Genomic DNA, 20,637 nt, shown 5'->3' on the forward strand with positions numbered 1-20,637 from the left:
CTGTTGGCTCACCAAATAAATCCTTGTCCTTGTCTCAATAACTGATCCTTGGTTCACTGGGCCTTTTTTTCAAGCAGTTAATGGACTCGGTCTCCTTGGTAGCGGTTTCAGAGAGTTCTACACTCTTCATGGTTTCAGTTTGTACTGCACTCTTACCACTTGAACCTAGGGACTTGAACCTAGCTACAAGGCTAGAAGCAAAGAAGCGTGTTAGCATTGCCTTGCATAGTAATTGACTCATGGGAGGCCACTGCTGTTTCCTCAACAACGTAGGGCTAGCAGCTTTAGCTATGGCAGGAAAACACTATTCCTTGAGTGGAAAGAATACTTATACTGAGAATTTCTCCAAAGAAATCAGTTAATGTGATTCTGAAAGCTGCAAAAGACATCCTATCTGCAGCAGGAAGCTGGGAAGCAGGTAGCTCCAAGGCTGAGGCCCAGGAGAGCTGAAGGGATGTCTCTGTCATGTCGCATCGTTACCTGTTGTTGTACTTTATACTATGAACATATATTCAACATACAAAATGCTGAGTTTCTCTCTGACATTTTCATATAACTGTATCCTGTGCCGTGAGCACTTCCATCCCTCTGTCCTCTGAGGTACATTTTAATGTAAAAGGAAGAGCTGCTGTACCAGTTCGAGTGTGAAGGCAGGAGACCGATAGCAATAGGCCTTTTTATACAGGCTGACTGTAGGGTAATCTCCTTTGTCCCATCTATAGATTCTTACTCATCTCATCCAAAAACACCCTCATGGACACTCACAGAGTAATACTATGAGCAATACCAATACAGAGCAATACCAATATTGAATACTTGGATAGCTTGTGGCCATGTAGTGTTCTTAAGTCCTCATCTGGTCAAGACTATGTAAAGGGATCAGGAAGAGCATCCACTTCTTACCCTAGCTGCTCCACCCCTGGTAGCAAAATGCTCTAGGAACTCCAATCTTAAATATTTGTATCGAGTTGCCTGTGGAAGGAAAGTGGCTTCTGGTAGGCTAGGATAAAAAGCCTGGAGGTATCTATTTTCCAGAAGCCTTGGTCAGCCTTTGGCTGGGTGTGACTCTGCTACATGGAAGTTTCTAGGCCAACTGTAGTCACTCTGGTGAAGAGGTGCAGTGACTCCCTTAGCCCAGCTAGACCTATCTCTGAAGTGTGGCGCAGGGTCAAACTACACCAGGGATAAATGAGAGGGGAGACCCTTCTCGAAGAAAACCTAGGAATGCATTTCCAGAGCAGAGTAGGTGACAAGGGGTATTGGGCTCAGGAGAATGTGGAGGGGACCATGGTGACAGGTAACTGTGAAGACAGCACTACTGTGGGGATGGGAGCAAAGACCCAGGTAGACCTATTGTCCTCATACAGAGGCACTTTCCACACAGAGAGCCATGGTCTTTCTTTCTGGGAGGGTGGCAGCTGTGAGATTGCTCAGGGGTTAACAGCGCTTGCAACCAAGCCTGGTCCCCTGAGTCTAGTCCCTAGATGCCACATGATAGAAGGAGAGACCTGACCCCTGCAAGTTATCCTCTGACCTCCACACACAGGATGTGACATAATAAGTTTCCATTGCGTAGCAGCGATTGAGTAATCACCTAACACATGATGTAGCGCGCGCGCACACACACACACACAGAAACATAGACATAAAAATAAAAAAACAACTCCAGACATTTTCCAATCCCCGCCCCCGCCCCCACAAAACAAACAAACAACCAAAACAACACAGTGTGCTCTTAGAGCCATGGCCTCCAGGGTCTCCACCCTTCTCAGACTCGATTTGCTACCACCAGGCTTACCTTCTTTGACCAGTGAATGCAAATCTCTTTAGCCAGCCAAGGCAGTCCAGAAGGCAGGGGATGTTTTAGCAGGGGAGCCTTAGGGGTGGGCATGGGTGAGAATGCACAGACAGGGGTGGGCATGGGTGAGGATGCACAGGCAGGGGTGGGCATGGGTGAGGATGCACAGGCAGGGGTGGGCATGGGTGAGGATGCACAGACAGGGGTGGGCATGGGTGAGGATGCACAGGCAGGGGTGGGCATGGGTGAGGATGCACAGACAGGGGTGGGCATGGTGAGGATGCACAGGCAGGGGTGGGCATGGTGAGGATGCACACGCAGGGGTGGGCATGGTGAGGATGCACAGGCAGGGGTGGGTATGGGTGAGGATGCACAGACAGGGGTGGGCATGGGTGAGGATGCACAGACAGGGGTGGGCATGGGTGAGGATGCACAGACAGGGGTGGGCATGGGTGAGGATGCACAGACAGGGGTGGGCATGGGTGAGGATGCACAGGCAGGGGTGGGCATGGGTGAGGATGCACAGACAGGGGTGGGCATGGTGAGGATGCACAGGCAGGGGTGGGCATGGTGAGGATGCACACGCAGGGGTGGGCATGGTGAGGATGCACAGACAGGGGTGGGTATGGGTGAGGATGCACAGACAGGGGTGGGCATGGGTGAGGATGCACACACAGGGGTGGGCATGGGTGAGGATGCACAGGCAGGGGTGGGCATGGGTGAGGATGCACAGACAGGGGTGGGCATGGTGAGGATGCACAGGCAGGGGTGGGCATGGTGAGGATGCACAGGCAGGGGTGGGCATGGGTGAGGATGCACAGACAGGGGTGGGCATGGGTGAGGATGCACAGGCAGGGGTGGGCATGGGTGAGGATGCACAGGCAGGGGTGGGCATGGGTGAGGATGCACAGACAGGGGTGGGCATGGGTGAGGATGCACAGACAGGGGTGGGCATGGGTGAGGATGCACAGACAGGGGTGGGCATGGGTGAGGATGCACAGACAGGGGTGGGCATGGGTGAGGATGCACAAGAACAGTGATTTGCACAGCAGCCAGTGACTGGCTGAGTTTGAGCAACTGGGGTAGGGGTTGAGAACATTAAAGGTGGGAGGGGCAGGGGGAGGTGGCTCACACCTTTAATCCCATCACTCAGTAGGCATAGGCAAGTTCCAGGCTGCCTCCTCTACATAGTGAGACCTGGTCTCAAAATAAATAAATAAAGGAGCCACTAAATACTATAGGGTATTTTATTTACTTACAATTAACAAGCAATGCTTTCCCACACTTAAAATACTTATGTGTTATAAGGCATGTAAGTCCTCGATTTTGCTGAGCCCATCCACAAATCCTTCCCAAAGCTCTGCTGCTTTGTGGTGTCTGATGATATGCATCCGAACTCTTTCTCAAACTCACTCTTTGCTCCCTCAATTTCACTCTCATCTGTTGGTTTTTCTACCTACCATGTGCAGGGAATGGCACCGAAAAGTTAAAATCCACCTGAACAGGCACACTCCAGTCATGCTCCAATACCCCAAACCCGTCCCACCTGGGACTACTTGACAAACATACCTAAGGAGGAGGGGTTTATTTTGGCTCACAGTTGCAGGGGATATAGTCGGTCGTGGTAGGAATGTCAGGGAGCTGGTCCCCTTACACCCACAGTCAGGAGGCAGAAACGAACAGCTGGTGCTGTAATAAATGCTCCTTATAAAACTGTTGGAAAAACTTGAAGCACTTTACAGAAGAGAAAAAGGACTGTGCTAAGCCTTATATACAGAAACAACCACAGACGGCTTAGTGGTTAAGAGCACTGACTGCTCTTCCAAAGGACCTGGGTTCAATTCCCAGCACCATCATGGCTGCTCATAACTGTCTATAACTCCAAGATCTGACACCCTCACACAGACATACATGCAGGCAAAACACTAATGCACAAAAAATTATTTAAAGAAGAAGCCCAGTTTTTTGGCTTTTGGTTTTTTAATTTTTTGAGACAGAGTTTCTCTGTGTAGCCTTGACTGTCCTGGACTCGCTTTGCAGACCAGGCTGACCTCGAAGAAGCCCAGTTTTGTTTTGTTTTTGTTTGTTTGTTTTTGTTTTTTGTTGTTGGTTTGTGTTTGTTTGTTTGTTTTGGTTTTTTGAGACAGGGTTTCTCTGCATAGCCTTGGATGTCCTGGACTCACTTTGTAGACCAGGCTGGCCTTGAACTCACAGAGATCTGCCTGCCTCTGCCTCCCGAGTGCTAGGATTAAAGGTGTGTGCCACTACCGCACAGCATAGAAGGCCAGTTTTTAATGGCTATAATGTTGCTTTCTTTCCAGAAATATAATTTAAATGGTTTAAGTTAATGTAAAAAATAATGAACGTCATCGTGGCATTTTCTGTATTTCGTGCCTCTCCTCTTCTCCCCAGCACGGATCTTCCAAAAGTTTATTTTATCTTTCTCTCAAAAATAACCCTGTCAGAGCTGGAGACGGAGTGTGTGGGTTAGGTTCCCTCGGCTCCCTGCACTCACACCGGGTGACCCCAGCTCCACGGGATCTGACATCCTCTTCCAGCCTCCATAGGCACGTAAATATGCATGCGTGCCCCACCCCCAACACAGAGAGAAATGGGGGAAAAATTGAAAGTAACTATGTTGGCTTTTGGTACAAAGTTCCAGAATTGGTCTTTGCATGTGCTAAGTGAGATTCTATCAACTTGTTTCATCAATGGGCTCATATTGCCATACTGCTGCATTGATTCTTGGACGTCTCGTGACTTTCATTAATGAATCTATCCCAATCCCAAAGCCTTTTTTTTTCTCACTCTCAAACCTTTCATCACACTCCTAGTCAATTTTATTTTCTTAATACATTTTTCCCCCGTCTGGTGCCTCCTGTCCGTATGTAAGTTGAACCAGACTATCTGCTCCAAGGTGACCAGGTCAAAAATACAGACCCACCTAAATACCTGCTTCCATTCTGGGTTGAGTCTCCCCAAAGGCTTGATCTTCCCCTCTTACACGTGCACACTTGAGCTCCACAGCTTTCCCCCTGCACCATAAACTCACATCTACATTTTTTTTTGCTATATAATTTCATCTTTTAAAAAAACTTGGCAGTTTATTTCCAACTATGTTTCATTAAGCTGCACAAACTTTTACATCCTTCCCACCCAGACCATTGACTCTGCTAGCCACAGGCCCTGAAGCAATTTCCAGTTTGCATTTGTTTTGTTATTTTGTTCTACAACTTATTCTGCATTAGTTTAACAGTGTTTTTGGCCAATCTAGATGGGCAGAACAATTTAACAGATACTTAAGGAGAGAAACTGAGACTTTCTATGCGCTGCCTGGAATGCACTAAAAAAGATTCACTGTTTCAACTTCATTGCCTTCTTCCTGCTGTTTATCCTTAAAATGTAAACAACCCGAGGCAGAGTAACACATCGCTGAGCAATGCTGTAGTGAAGAGGTTTGCTCGAATTAGGTTAATTAATAACTTCATTTATAGAGAGCCGCCACCTTCATCAGAGTGGCTGTGGACTCCTGGCCAGACCCGTGACACCAGGACTGTATACTGCAGACATCCCACAGAGAAGAAAGGGAAGGGGAGGGTCACTGGACCCTCACCTGGGAATCCAGCCGCTCTGTCCCGGACCTCCCAGCCAGCTGTTTGTAATTCTGCCCTAAGTGCAAGTGGTGGCATGGTCTGGGGTAGGGGTGGCGTGTGGGGGCAGGGAGGAGGGTAGGGCAGGGTTGGGGTGGGGGGGGATAGCATCGAGGGTGGGAGGTTAACTGGAAAGGGACTCCATTTGTGCAGCTATGGGGAGTCAACATCCACACCCGGGTGTGACTTTTCCATGGTCTGGCTGCTTTGGGCTCACCTATGCTTTTGCAAGTAACCCCCACCCACGCTCTGTCAGTAGACACAAGAAACTCATTTGTTCCCCCAGTTTGATGTTGCTGGAATCCTGCTTTTGTTTGTATTTTGGTGCCCTTTAAGGGTGGTGTTGCTTTGCTTCTGTCTCCCCAGGGAAAGAGTTTTCAGACACACTCCACAGGACCATTCCGAATAGACTAGCACAAGTTGGAAGGGGTCTGCCCAGAAAAGTGGGAGCAGAACTGGCTGGACGGAATGCTGGCTTTTGCACGGTGCTTTCTAATTAGCCTTGCTGTAGGTTCAGAGTTAGGAGTTCCGACTGAGCTTCTCTCCTCGCCTTGGAGAGCTTCTGTCATACCCGGAAGACACTGACAATCAGTAAAAAGCACAGTAAGTGGACAATGTACTGCATTAGAAGGTGAAGCGTTCTAAAAAAACTAAGAGGACACTTTTTAAATCAAAGGCAAATTTACCTGCAGGTGGAATCCTTCCTCTCTTCCCTTCTAAGTGGTCTTATGTAGTCCAGGCCTTGAGCTCTTGAATTTCAGATCCCCCTGCCTCCACTTCCTAAATGCTTGGATTACAGGGCCATGTCACCACACCTGCTTAGATGTAGCATAGGGGCTCAAACCCAGGACCTCAGGCATGCTAGGCTGGTAATCTGCCTACTGAGCTAGAGTCCCAGCCCTATGGTGCCCAGTCATTGTAGTGCACCGACTGGGCAACGTCCCCCACGGGCTTGGGCATTTGAACACTTGGTTCCTAGGTGGTGGTGCTGTTTGAAGAGGTTCTGGAACCCCTAGGAGGTCCAGTCTTGCTACCGGAAGTACGTACTGGTGATACGGTTTGAGAGTGTATAGCCTGCCCCACTTCCAGTTCACTCTCTGTTTTCTGTGCGTGGTCTCAGCTACCAGCTTGGGAGACCTACTGCCGTGCCTCCCCTGCCGTTATGAACCGGCAGCAAAAGGAAACCCTCTCTTCCGTAAGTCACGTTTGAGCATGGTGTTTATCACAGCAACGGAAGGCAACTCATGCACGCGGCGAGGCTGCAGCACTTCGGGAAAGTGGAGGCCTGCGGCAAGGACGGCCACAAGTGGCTTAACTTAGAAGTGGTCACACCGGATGCTGCCTGGAAAAGAGGAGAGCGGGAGATGCTGGCACATTCTGGGAGTCACATGAGGGCACCCTGGACAAGTATGGCCACAGAGCATGGTGGGAAGTGGCGGGGTTGCAGATTCAATCTGAAGCTAGAGTAAAGAGGACGACCAACCTATTAGACGGGGTGGGGGAGGGGGTGCGGGGGGACCCCAGAACAAGGGAGTGAGCACCTGAGGAGCTGCTCAGCCAGGCCGGGAGCCATGGAGGAGCAGCTGGAGGAGCTGGAGGAGCTGGAGGAGCTGCTCAGCCGGGGAGCCACGGAGGAGTAGGCTGGGACAACAGGAATCTATGGGGTCCTGGGCTCACATGTTGAGTGTGAGACACACTCTTCTTGTGATCTGAGAGACACCACTTAGCTTCTTTAGACGTCCGTAAAGTGAGATGTTGGCATTAGATGCACTACAAGTTTACTTTCATTATTTTTTACTATTTTGTTTTGTGTTCAGACAGTGTTTCATTATGTAGCCCACACTAGCCTTAAACCAGTAATAGTCTGGCTCAGCCTAGTAAGATTACAAGTTTGTTCTACCATGTCCAGGCCTTGAAGTTTTTTGTTCAGCTTTTTTCAGTGTGTGTGTGTATGTATGTATGTATGTTATGTGTGTGCTATGTGTGTATGTGTTATATGTTTGTGTGTTATGTTAGGTATGTATATGTGTGCTATGTTTATGTGTGTTATGTATATATATGTTACGTGTGTATGTATGTATTTGTGGTAAGTGTATATATGTGTATGCATGTATATATACATGCATGTTTGTGTGTATATTTATGTTGTGTGTGTATGCATGTGTGTTATGTGTGTGTTCATATGTGAGTGTTATATGATGTGTATTTTATATGTGAGTGTTCTTTTTTGAGACAAGGTCCCTCATTCACTCCACATGGAGCCTTTCCACTTGGCTGGCTGGCCAGCAAGCTTGGAGGCCACCTGTCTGTGCCCCCATCACTGGTGTCAGAAGTGCTCACAAGCATTTCACATTGATAACAAGGTTCTACATTCAGATCCCAATGCTCGCCCAGCCAGCACTTTCCACACAGCACTGTCTCTCTAGCCAGCTCAGTTACTTGGGGTTGATACACAAGGTGACTCACTCCTTTACTAAGAGGGTGGCACATGTAGGCTGCTTTGAGAAGATGACATTTAAAGAATGGAGACAAGGAAGTAAAGGATTGAGTGCCTCAGGCAGAGAAAAGAAAATAGTCAAAGCCTGGAGAAAGCCGACTTGTGACTTGTTCTCGTAACAGGCCCATTTGATATGTGTGGGTTACCCACAAGTGGGTAAACATGCAAAGAGAAACAACATTACAAAGGTTTAAAGATTTAAAACCCAGTAGATCACCAAATAGCTTTTGTAAAACTGTTTGATGATGCAGGCACAAATAAGTCAGAAATGTAAGAATTTTTTCCCCCTAAATTTCTATGGTCAGGCATAAAATTCTTGGCAAATATGCCTTGGAAAGCTTTTTAATGTTTTTCTCTTCTTCAACAAGTCAGAATTTGTAAATTTCAAATTGCAGCATTGTAAACATTCTAAAAGTTGGGCATTTATGAAATAACATTTCAAACTAGTGCTGGGGTAGGAGGCGGGACATCTGCAAAGGAAGGTCAGTTGTCAGAGTGCTTGCCCAGGGTGCACAAGGCACTGGCTTCGTCCCCAGCACTGTACAAAACCAGTGTGGGGCTCCACACTTGTATTTTTAGAACTCTAAAGGAAGGAGGAAGAGAATCAAGAATTCAAAGAATTTCAAAGTCAGCCTGGGCTAGAATACTAACTCAAAATCAAAATAATAATAATAATAATAATAATAATAACAAAAATAATAATAACAACAACAACAACAATATAATTGGATAATTGAGTAATATTGAAATAATGAGTGGTCTGTGAGAAAAATAAAGATCATGGTACAAGAAAGGTATGTGTATGTGTGTGTGAGATTATGAGTTTTTATCTATATGTGTGAATGTGTATATGTGTGTATATATTATATGTGTATGTTTGTGAGTGTAACAATATGTATATATGAATGTGAGTGCATATGTATGTTTATGCGTGTGAGTGTATGTATGTGTGTGTGTGAATGTGACTGTATATGTACCTGTGTGAGAGTGTGAGTGTGTATGTGAGAGTGCGTGTCTATGCATTTGTATGTGTGTGTGTGAGAATGTGTATGAGTGGGTGAGAGTGTACATATGTGTGCTTCTGTGGATAGAACACAGAGAAAGCACAGAACTTTTAGACTATGGTAGGAGTTTAAACATTAAAGGAAAGCAAGTTTCCTTACGAAACCAGCAAAACCCTTTTCAGGTTTTGGTGTCTTCCAGGATTCTCGCATGTGCTACGGTTTGAGACAGACCACGTGTAATCTCTTCTTTTCAACTGCCCTAACTGGAATCTGTCCCGTCTGACAACACTGGAACACTGCGATAGCTAAGCCAGAAACTTAGAAAAAGAAGAGAACTTTTCTGCTAGCCCTGGGCTGAAAAAGCACAGTGTAAAGTGGGAAAGAACCGAGGAGGAGTCTGGTTGGGAGGAGGGAAGACGGATGGCACGTGTGGAATGCAAGCGGAAGGCTGTTGTCCAAGAAGGTAGATTAGCGAGTCTCCCTCTCCTCAAAAACCTCTGCGACCTTTACTCTGAGCCGAGAAACACATTCACTCCCAAGAAACAACATCTGTACCGTACCCGATGAGTCACACCGGTAGCATCTCACTGGTCAGGAGGGCTTTAGATGACAGAATTCTTTAAGGCCATAAAGAAGACTTTTCTCCCCTCGTGCAAAGCACTTCTTATTCTAATGCTGTGTGGAAGTTTGCAAGACTTTTCCCTTCCTCCTTGAGTAAATAGTAGGGAACTCTTGACACCGAAAGGGTCCCACATGGCTTAATCACCACAGTGAGGCCTGAAACCAACTGTTGCTCTCCCGTTATAGCTGAAAAAGAGGTTCAGAGAAAAAGTGCGTCGTTGAATCTAAATCAAATACTGGCCACGGATTGTTAGGACAGCCAACAGGAAGAGGCCACAAGAGCTAAGGAAACAGTCAAAGGTGTTGCAAAGACACTGTGCTTACAGAACACAGCATATCCAAAAAAGGAAACTGAGTCAAGGACAGTGGTGCAGTTCAGGTACTGCTTTTGTTGCACAGGGCAAAGTTAATCAAGGGACATTCTCGGGCTTAACAGCAGGAGGCTGGCCTAGTCCAGGTCACATTCTGTCTTGCACAGTAATTGACAGGGGATAAATTTTTTCCTGTGGTCTCAGTGGCCTGTCCTGTGTGTGACTCCGTTTACTTGAGTTTCTTTTCGCTTGGGCCACTCAGCCTCGCCATAGCCTCTGAGGTTTGGGAACTCTACAACCCTTCCGGATCTTGGCTCCCTGCTGTAAAGCACGTAGCTTTAACAGCTCTGCTTATCGGCAGTGGAAAGACACCCTCTCCACCCCCCCACCCCACCCCCACCCCACCCCACCCCATCCACCCCATGGAAGGCTGAAGAGCTGGCAATGTTTAACCCAGAGCCAAGGAGACTTTGGTGGGGGTGGGCGGGTGAAGGCCACCATTGATAGAGACCTCTTCAAATATTTGGAGAGCTGGGCAAATGAAAGAAAGCCATGACTGAGGAGCACAGGCGGGGCTGGGTGGGGGTGGAGGGGCGGAGGGATGGGGGTAAAAAAGAAAATCAAGAGAGAGAAAGAGGGAGGGAGGAAGAGAGGGGGAGAGAGAGAGAGGCTAGGGCACGCAATCAGTTCTAAGCATCTTTTCCCAAATTATTCCTGTCTCTGCAACTTTTAAAAAGCAATGAAGGCAGGTGAGATGGCTCTGAGTAAACGTGCCTGTCCCCAAGCCTGGTGACCCAATTTCGTGATGACCTGCAACCTACAAAGTGGAAGAAGAAAACTGTCTCTCGAAAGTTGTCCTCTTACCTTACATGGTGTGCATACGTAAGCGCACAAGTCACCACTCACCCCTCCACACCCACACAGAGTCACACACAAATAGCTAGTTTAAAAAAGCAACTTTATAAGCAATAAAGTGCATGTCTTTTACATTTTCATAAACTCTGCCAAAGGGTGTGATCAGCCAGCTGTGCCATCTTCGTCACTTTACAGAGTTCCACGGCAGCAGTCCCACCTCTAGCCAGACTGCTGTTCTGACTTGGGCCTTGGTTGGTTGGTTTGTTTTTGTTTTTTTGAGACAGGGTCTCTCTATGCAGCCTTGGCTGTCCTGGACTCACTTTGTAGACCAGGCTGGCCTCGAACTCACAGAGATTCGCCTGCCTCTGCCTCCTGAGTGCTGGGATTAAAGGCATGTGCCAACCAAGTCCCCCTTCTGACTTGGGCCTTGGAAGATTACTGTGGGCTTTTCCCAGTCTCCATGCATTCTGCAGCTGCTTCCTTCCCATTGCTGGTATTGCTGAGTCCATCTCTGTTAAGGAGCGCACCAGTCCTAGTCTGTCTGTCTGTCTGTCTGTCTGTCTGTCTGTCTGTCTGTCTGTCCAGTGGTTGCCCGTTGAATAGAGATGACAGATCTTCTTCTTACTCTTTCATTTGCGGATGAGTACTTGGCTTGTCCCAAGTTCTTACCATGTTTTTTGTTTGTTTGTTTGTTTGTTTGTTTTAATTGTTAGCCAGGCATCGTGGTGCATGCCTTTAATCCCAGCACTCGGGAGGCAGAGGCAGGCGAATCTCTGAGTTCGAGGCCAGCCAGGTCTACAAAGCGAGTCCAGGACAGCCAAGGTTACACAGAGAGACCCTGTCTCAAAAGACAAAAACAAGAACAAAACAAAACAAAAAACCCACAACAACAACAGCAAAAAAAAAAAAATTGCTAAAATTACTATGTGTTAGTTCCTTATTTCCTTTGAGCGTGGATGGGGAGGCACAGTGCCGTAGTCTAGGTGCAGCGGTCAGGGGGCAGCTTTTAAGAGCTGGTACACTCTTCACCACATGAGTTGTGGGATTGAATCAGATCATCAGGTTTAGCGCTGTCTTTACTCGCTGAGCCACAGCAGCACTGGCCCATCTGTATTTTCTCGAGTCTCCCAGCATAACCCAGAACAGACCACCAGGTCCCCCGCCCAGCCACACCTAGCTTGAGATAAAGCTTTTTTTTTTTTAAGATTTATTTATTTATTTATTATGTATATAGTGTTCTGCTCACATGTGTGCCTGCACACCAGAAGAGGGTATCAGACCACATTAGAGATGGCTGTGAGCCACCATGTGGTTGCTTGGAATTGAACTCAGGACCTCTGGAAGAGCAGCCAGTGGTCTTTTTTTTTTTCCCCCTCTGAGCCATCTCTCCTCTCTGTGAGATTCAGTGTAATCCATTGTTTCCTCTTAATGGTTTGTGCTTTTTTAATTTAGTAAGCCAAAAGCTGCTAACTAAGTGTCACAAGGAGTAATTTATTGATTTTTAGAATTTTATATAAGCTTTTATACTTAGGCTAGATCTATTTGGAAGTAAATGTATTCATTTAGTTGTGTGTGGGGTGTGTGTGTGTGTATGTGTATGTGTGTGCATGTACATGTATACGTGTATATGTGTACACATGTGCCACCTGTGCGTGTAAAGGTCATGAAACAACATTTTTGGAAGTCAAGCCTCACCTTTCACCTTGTTTTGAATTGGAGTCTCTCCTCTTTTCCTCATGCTCTCAATCCTCCGGGTTAGCTGACAGGCCAGCTTCCCACTGCCTCTCTTCCCACTATGGGAATGCTGAGATCACATATGCATTTGTGTGTCCTCCTAGACGGAAACTCAGGCAATTAAGCTTGTTTGGCTGGTGATTTTACCTGCTGAGCCATTTCTCCAACCTAGAACTAAAATATGGCATAAAGTTGACACTTGCTTCCTCTCTCTGTCTGTCCCTCTGTCTCTCTCTGTGTCTCTGACCCTATCTATCTATCTATCTATCTATCTATCTATCTATCTTTTCACAGGGACTCATGCAGCCCAGGCTGGCTTTGAACCTGTGATCTTCCTGCTTCTATCTCCCAAGTGCTGGGGTTAGGATTATAAGCCTATGTTGTACCTCTTTTTTGTTTCTTTTCCTTTTCTTTTTTTAATTTGATGCTTGTGTTGAACCCAAGACTTCATGTGTGTAGGCAAGTATCTACCAACTAGCTACACTCCCAAACCCTGCAATTCATTGTTTCATCCTTTTTTTGGAAATACTATTATTGAGTTTTGTTGGTACCTTTTTCAAATTCCATTGCTAGCCTGTGTTTGGTTTCTCTGGGCTCTACATCAAACACTTGATCAGTATTTCTATCCTGACACAGCCATTTGATTAGTGTAGACTAAACCAACTAAACCAGAAATTAATTAATTAATTAATTCTTTCTTTCTTTCTTTCTTTATTTTTGGTTTTTTGAGACAGGGTTTCTCTGTGTAGCCTTGGCTGTCCTGGACTCACTCTATAGACCAGGCTGGCCTGGAACACACAGCCATCCACCTGCCTCTGCCTCCAGAGTGCTGGGATTAAAGGCCTGGGCCACAATACCCAGCAACTAAACCAATTCTTGGAAATAGCAAGCACAGCTTGTGGGCAGGGTGATGCACAAGGCAGAGGACTTGTGAGTTCGAGGCCAGCCTGGTCTACAAAGTGAGTCCAGGACAGTCAGGGATACAAAGAGAGACCCTGTCTCAAAAAACAAAAGCCAAGCAAACAAATAAAAGAAAGAAAATAGGAAGCACGCGTCCCTCAACTTTTTTTTCTTTTTCAATACTGGAGTCTTTGTAGTTTTCGTAAATTTTATAATGGTATTGTCAAGCTTAACAAAAACAACAAAAGCCTCCTGAGGTTTTATTGGTATTGGTATTATGTTACGGAGGTTAACTTAGTGAAAATTGACATCCTTCAACAATGTTAAACACATAAATTCTTAATTTTTTTCAGTAGCCTTTGTAAGATTAATGTACTTTTTTGTCAAAATTATCATTTTATGTTATTTTGATGCCACTGTTAATGATGTTTAATTTCTAATCATTTCTAGTATAAATATCAATTTACTTCTTAGATCTGATTGTAGCTTTGGGGATTTCTAACACTTTCTGTGTATGTTATCACGTCCTCTTTTAATAAAGATAGGTTTACATTTTCTTTTGAAATTTGCCCACTTTTATTTCTTTTCCTTGTTTTATTCTACTAATTAGTATTTCCAGAACAACAGTGAGGGCCAGTGACAGTAAGTGAAACCTTATATGTTTTATCCAGACTTAAGGGGAAAGCATTCCACCATCCACTCCACCATCCACATCAGCCATAGTTGGTGCTAGCAATAGTGTTTTGATTTGTTCGTTTACATTCTAGCAGTAGGGATTTATGGGTAATCTTTTCAAAGACAGTTTTAAATGTCATTGTTTTTTTTTTGAAAGTATCATTTATTTCATCTCTAAGATTTATCACTTATCCTTTTTATTTCTAATTGAATTACTTCTTTCTCTAGTTTCCCAAAGTAATCTTATATTTGAGCATTTTAAAGCTGTAAGTTTCCTTCTGAATACTTCATTAGCTGCTCTCCCTAAATTTCAACATGTTGTTCTCAGAAACAAAAACTAAAAAGAGGTTTTATTATGTACATTGTATTACTATACACAAAATAAAGTGTGTTTTACATGGTTTTTAAGGTGCCGAGTGAAAGAACCTCAACACAAAAGGCCATGCGCTATATGTCTCCATTTACATGAAAATACAGAATTCGTAACTGAGGAAGCCTGACGCAGTGTGGCAGCTGGCGGCGGCTGGACAAAGGGTGGGTGGTGGGGAACTCTCGGACAGGTAGGAACTCTCGGACAGGTAGGGGTTTGTTTGGGGGTGGTAAGCACTCAGAGCGTGGTACAGGCAATTGTCCATCAGTCGTGTGAACTTTGTCACCCATGTACTACCTCACCTCAGCGTGCTTAATTTGAGGGCCTGTGAGATGGTTTATTGGGTACAGGTGACGGCTGTGCAAGCCTGGGGACCTGAGCTTGTTCCCTGGCACTCACATAAAGGTAGAGAGGTGACTCCACAAAGCTGTCCTCTGGCCTGCACAGCCATGCTGCTGGAAGTACATCCATACACGCGCACACACACACACACACACACACACATACACACACACACACCTGTGCTGCTGGAAGTACACCCATACACACATGCACACATACACCCATACACACACACACCCATACACACACACACACACATGCTGCTGGAAGTACACCCATACACACATGCACACACACCCCCATATACACACACACCCGCGCACACACACACCCATGCTGCTGGAAGTATACCCATACAGCGCGCGCGTGCACACACACACACACACACACACACTTCATGTTTTTTGTAAGGGCCCAGTAGTGGATATTCTGAGAAAGTTGTAAGAAGAACCATAATCTAACAAAAACACCCCCCATTACTCTTCACCTGTGAAATAAGTAAGAAACAGTGCTACCTTAAAGTGTTAAGAACAAGGCTGCAGATACGGCCCAGAATGACGCTCTTATGTTTCCCTCATGGTCCTTCTGTAAATTGCAGGACTATTATGGACTCTACCGTCAAAGTCTATGAGCTTTGTGTAATAGTTGTATTAAATCAATTCATATAATATAAACTCAAGATCTCTTATCAAACTACATCCCCTCACAGCAAACCAAAAGCTTTCCCAGGAAAATCTCCTCCCTCTCCTCAGTTTTATTAAAAGTAAATTGAAATTCTACTATAGTTTTCCTTCTTTTTACATTTATTTAAATTATATTTATTTAATGGGTGTTTGTGTATGGGGGGGGGGTGAGTGCACAGGTGTGCCCTGTGGATTGAACTCAGGTGGCCAGGCTTAGAGGCAAGAGACTGACTTCACCTGGATGCGGCAGCTTGTCAGCCTCTTCCCCTCCCCTCTCTCCCTCTGACAAGTTCTCACGAAGATGTAGGCCAGGCTGTGCTCGAACTTACTCTCCCCTACCACAGATTCCCAGGAACTGGGATTACAGGCACGTTGCTGTGTCCTTGCTGTGATAAAGCATTCAGATAGAAAACAGTTGGAAAAGGAGAGGATTTGTTTGGCTCACATTTCCCCACTACAGCCCATCAGTGAGGGAAGCAGGCAGGAACTCAAAGCAACAACCTGAAGTCAGAAACCGAAGCACAGGCCATGGAAGAATGCTGCTTACTGGCTTGCTCTCCATGGCTACCTGAGCTTGCTTTTTTTTTTTTTTTTTTTGGTTTTTCGAGACAGGGTTTCTCTATGTAGCCTTGGCTGTCCTGGACTCGCTTTGTAGACCAGGCTGGCCTCGAACTCACATCGATCCGCCTGCCTCTGCCTCCTGAGTGCTGGGATTAAAGGCGTGCGCCACCACGCCCAGCTCCTGAGCTTGCTTTTGAATACACCTCTGGACCACCTGGCTAGGGGTGGTGCCACTCACAATGGGCTATGCCCCGCCCTCTTCAATCATTAATCAAGACAATGTCCCATAGACTTGCCTACAGGGCAATCTGATGGCAGTATATATCTCTTCCTAGATAACCCTGACTTGTGTCAAGGTGACAAAAACCTAACAAAACGTTTATAACACTATGCCCAGCTCCGTCTTGAGAAAGACCTTAAGAAAAGGGAAGCAGAATTTAAAATCACACACACATACAATACATACATACACATGCACACATATTCATTAATGCATATCATTATGTTTGTCCAAGTTGAAGCATTACAATTTTACATAAATAAAATATAGGTACATACACCAAGGAAACAACAAAACCGATAGAAAAGGGTGTGTCCGTGTTGCTCTCATTCAGCAATCATGTGTGTGTGTGTGTGTGTGTATGTGTGTCCTTTCTGGCCTCAGGAGGGATGACAAAGGAAGATGAAGTGGTCCTTAGCTGGTAGAGTGTGAGTGGGCAAGGGTGGCAGGAATCTTTCCTGCTGCCTCCAGGGTACCATTAGCGTGGTGACAACCCTTGGGTAGGCACCAGCCCTGGACTGTCGTGACTTGAGGGAAACTGGACTGAGAATAAAAGTGCAAGTGGTCAAGAAAGAGGAGTAAAGCCAGCATTCGGAACAGGTCAGCGCTGCTGGGTGACCTAGAATGCCCACCTGAATAGAAAGACATTAAGAAGAAAGAAACTGATGCAGGAGCCAACACAGAAGATGTTCTGGGTTAAAAAGAATACAGAATTTTTTTTTTCTGAGACAGGGTCTCTCTGTGTAGCCTTGGCTGTCCTGGACTCACTTTGTAGATCAGGCTGGCCTGGAACTCACAGCGATCCACCTGCCTCTGCTTCCAGAGTGCTGGGATTAAAGGTGTGTGGCACCACACCTGGCTAAATGTTACATTTTTAAATTTACCACTAGATAGGTAGATGATGGATAGATAGATAGATAGATAGATAGATAGATAGATAGATAGATAAAGGCTAAGATTAAGACACAACTAAGAGACTGGACACTGGCCAGAGAAGTATTCCAAGGCCTGGGGTCATGGTTCAGTTAGCAGAGTGCTTGGCTAGTATGCACAAAGCATCCTGGGTTCAATTTCCAGTATGGCGTAAAATGGGCGTGGAGGTGCACACCTGTAATTTAGGGCTCTGCAGGTGGAGGCTGGAGGATAAGACGTTCTAGGTAATCCTGAGCCACAAAGTGATTTGGAGGCCTGCCTGAGCTACCAAACAGCCCATCTCCACAAAATAAAAATAACAGTAATTTTAAAACCTTGGAACAGTAAAAAAAAAAAAAAAAAAAAGGGGGGGGGCGGGGATGCCATAGGAAGCAACACGGAGCGATGCGTGGAGGTTTAAGAGAACAGATGTGGGCATCCATAGGAGCTCTACAAGGAGAAACGGTGCTGGCCAGGAGAATGAGAATAGATACACACATATTTAATACACAGATTTTGAAATTCCAGAGATTAAAAAACAAAATTATATTCTTTCTGCATAGCCACTCACAAAAAAAAAAAAAGCATTACTTCCGCCCTGGAATTCATCTTTTCAGTGTCGGCGCCAAGAACACTGTGACTTGTATTTTCAACTAAGATTTGCTTTTCTTACTGGGGTGAAGAAGGTGTTTGCATCTCTGTAAGGATTCAGTGCGGTGACACGCCTGCCCTGCGTGGACAGCAGACTACTTGAAAATTCTTTCTCTCTAGAAAGAATAACAAACGCAACAGATGTAAAGAGACGGCGAGGAGGATGTCAAGGCGGGCGACAGATGTTTGTAAGGCTGAGTTGGGGGACACAGCTGAAGGAAGACACAGGAGTAGGAGGCCTGGGAGAGGAAGCGTTTAATCACGCCTGGAATGTGAAGAGCTACCTAGCTCAGCTGACGTGTGGCGGGGGAGGGGCAGGAGAAGAAAGGAGGCCCAAACTGCCCCAGGCTGCATCTCTTAGGAGAAGAGGGAGGAGGGAAGGACCATGAATGTCTCTTCTTCGGATGGGCGGGCACTGTGCGCTGTGGGTGGACGGAGTAATGAAAGCTCTCACTGGGGGAAAGTGGATGTCTCGTTTTCATGTAATAATAGGGAAATTCTCCATTTGATTACATAGGAGAACTGGTAAAGGGTGGGCAACAATAAAATGTGAAAGAACAGCAGAATCTCAGGGGCCATGTGGTGCTGCTAAGAATGTAGAGCAGCAAATAACCAAAAAAAAAAAAAAAAAAAAAAAAAAAGAATTCCGAACCCGGCAGGCCAGCCAGCAAGACTCTGACAGTAGCCAGCAAGCCTGGTGAAGGGACCAACCAGAAGTTCAAAACCAGGAGCCCTCATGGTAGAAACAGAGAAAGCACTCTTCAACAGTAGTTGTCCAATAACCACCACATGAACACTGTGGTATGACAGAGCGTGTGTGTGTGTGTGTGTGTGTGTGTGTGTGTGTGTGTGTGTGTAAGAGAGACAGAGAGACAGAGAGACAGAGAGGTGTATGAACACAGAATTTAAGCTTAAAAGCTGTAAACCAAAAAAAGAGGGACGCTACTAATACAAATAATGATCGGTGAAGGAAATAGAAGTCATAAGATTTTCCCTTTTCGTGCATACAAATTAATAGCAGAACAAAGTTTTAAATTATATTTTTAACTATATTTAAACTATATTTAAATTTATTAAAACTATAACTTTTAGGGCTAGAGACACAGCTCTCAGGATAGGGCCTCTCAGGCCCTGGTTCTGCCCTCAGCCACTGTGTAAACCAGAGATGGTGATACATGCTGTCATCCCAGTTCCTGAGAGCTGGAGGCAGGAGGATCAGAAGTTCAGGGTCGTTACACAGTGAGTTGGAGGCCTTAGTTTCCAATCACCTGACAACTTTCTCTGATATAAGGCGTTTTCTTTCCCTTCGTTGTCGTCGGTGCTTTCGCATTTTGATACTGGTCAGTGCGTCACTTCCGGCCTGCCTCTCACTCACTCGCTTTCCACATGGAGCTTTTGGCCTCCATTCATTGCTGTTACCATGGTTGCACAATACCGATACCCAGCTGCCTTAGCGGTTGACGTCACGCCACAAGAAAGAACTTTCTTATCTAGTTTATTAACGTCCAGTGTGGACTAAGAGTTACTCGGGGAACACAATCCTTTTGTGTTGTTACTTACTTCATATCTACCTTGGCTCATGGAGGGCCTAAAACTTTGTTTCTGAGTTCCTTTTTGTACGTCTCTTTCTCTCTCTCTATGGTCATATTGTTATACAGTGTCACACGTAGCAAGGCGGGCCACATTTATCCTTTACTTTTTCAGTCTGGCCTTGAGATCAACTGTATTAGTTGAGATTCCCTAAAGCAGCGCTTCTAAAACCTCTATCTCAAAAGATATTTACATTACCCTTCACAACAGTCATAACAGTAGCAAAATTACAGTTGTAAAGTAGCAATGAAGATAATTTTATGTTTGCTGGTCACCACAGCACGGACTGTGTTAAAGGGTCGCGGCGTTAGACAGGTTGAGAACCGCTCGCTGCTCCAGAGCTACAGAAACAACGCAAGAAGAGTAGAAAGCTGCGAGGCTGCCTGGGAAGTCCAACAGTGGTTATCCACCTGCACACGAAAGAGAACCCAGCAACCACCCAGTCAAAGACATGGAAGCCCCAGGAAAGCGGGGAGCCCTAGCCAGCTGTGGAAGGACAGCTGGAGAGCTCCCCGTGAGACAGACTAGAAATTGGAAAATGCTGCCTCAGAGGAATCCGTAAGCGCAGATGCTGACCACTGGCTTTTTTCTTCTTTCACCTTTGTTCTGTCCAAGTTCCCAGCTTATTGGATGGTAGGTACTGCCCACACTCAGAGCACATCTTTCCTCATCAGTCCTGTTGTTCCCATGCATCAGTTATCCTGGAAACGCCCTCACAGATGCACACCCAGAACTAGATTAGCGACAACGGAGGAGCGCAGATCCAGGGCTTTCTCTCATCTCCTGGACAGATCTGCCTCAGCTGACAAGCAGCATTCCTGATTGACCACTCTCCCGCCATGTCACTAAGGACCTCGTCTTTGCTTAAGAGAAAGTGCATTTAGAAACCAAGATGAGGAGGTCCCCCTGGGTCATAGACAGAGGGGAGGGGAATAGGGTGAAAGTGGGAGGGAGAACCGGGAGGATACAAGTGATAGGATAACAATTGAGTAGTAATCTGAATAAATTAGTTAAATAAAAAGAAAGAAAGAAACAAAGAAACAAAGAAACCAACATGGGTGGGCTGGAACTCAGTTGGGAGAGGGCTTGGTGAGCTTTCACAGGGAACCCACTGGGTTGGCAGCACCAGGAACCCAGCACTCACTGTGGAGGTGGAGTTGGGAGGAGCAGAAGTTCAAGGTCATCCTAGGCAACGAATCTCAT

This window comes from Acomys minous (assembly GCF_964271855.1).
Source record: "Acomys minous genome assembly, chromosome: 19".
In the NCBI taxonomy this organism is placed as follows: Eukaryota; Metazoa; Chordata; class Mammalia; order Rodentia; family Muridae; genus Acomys; species Acomys minous.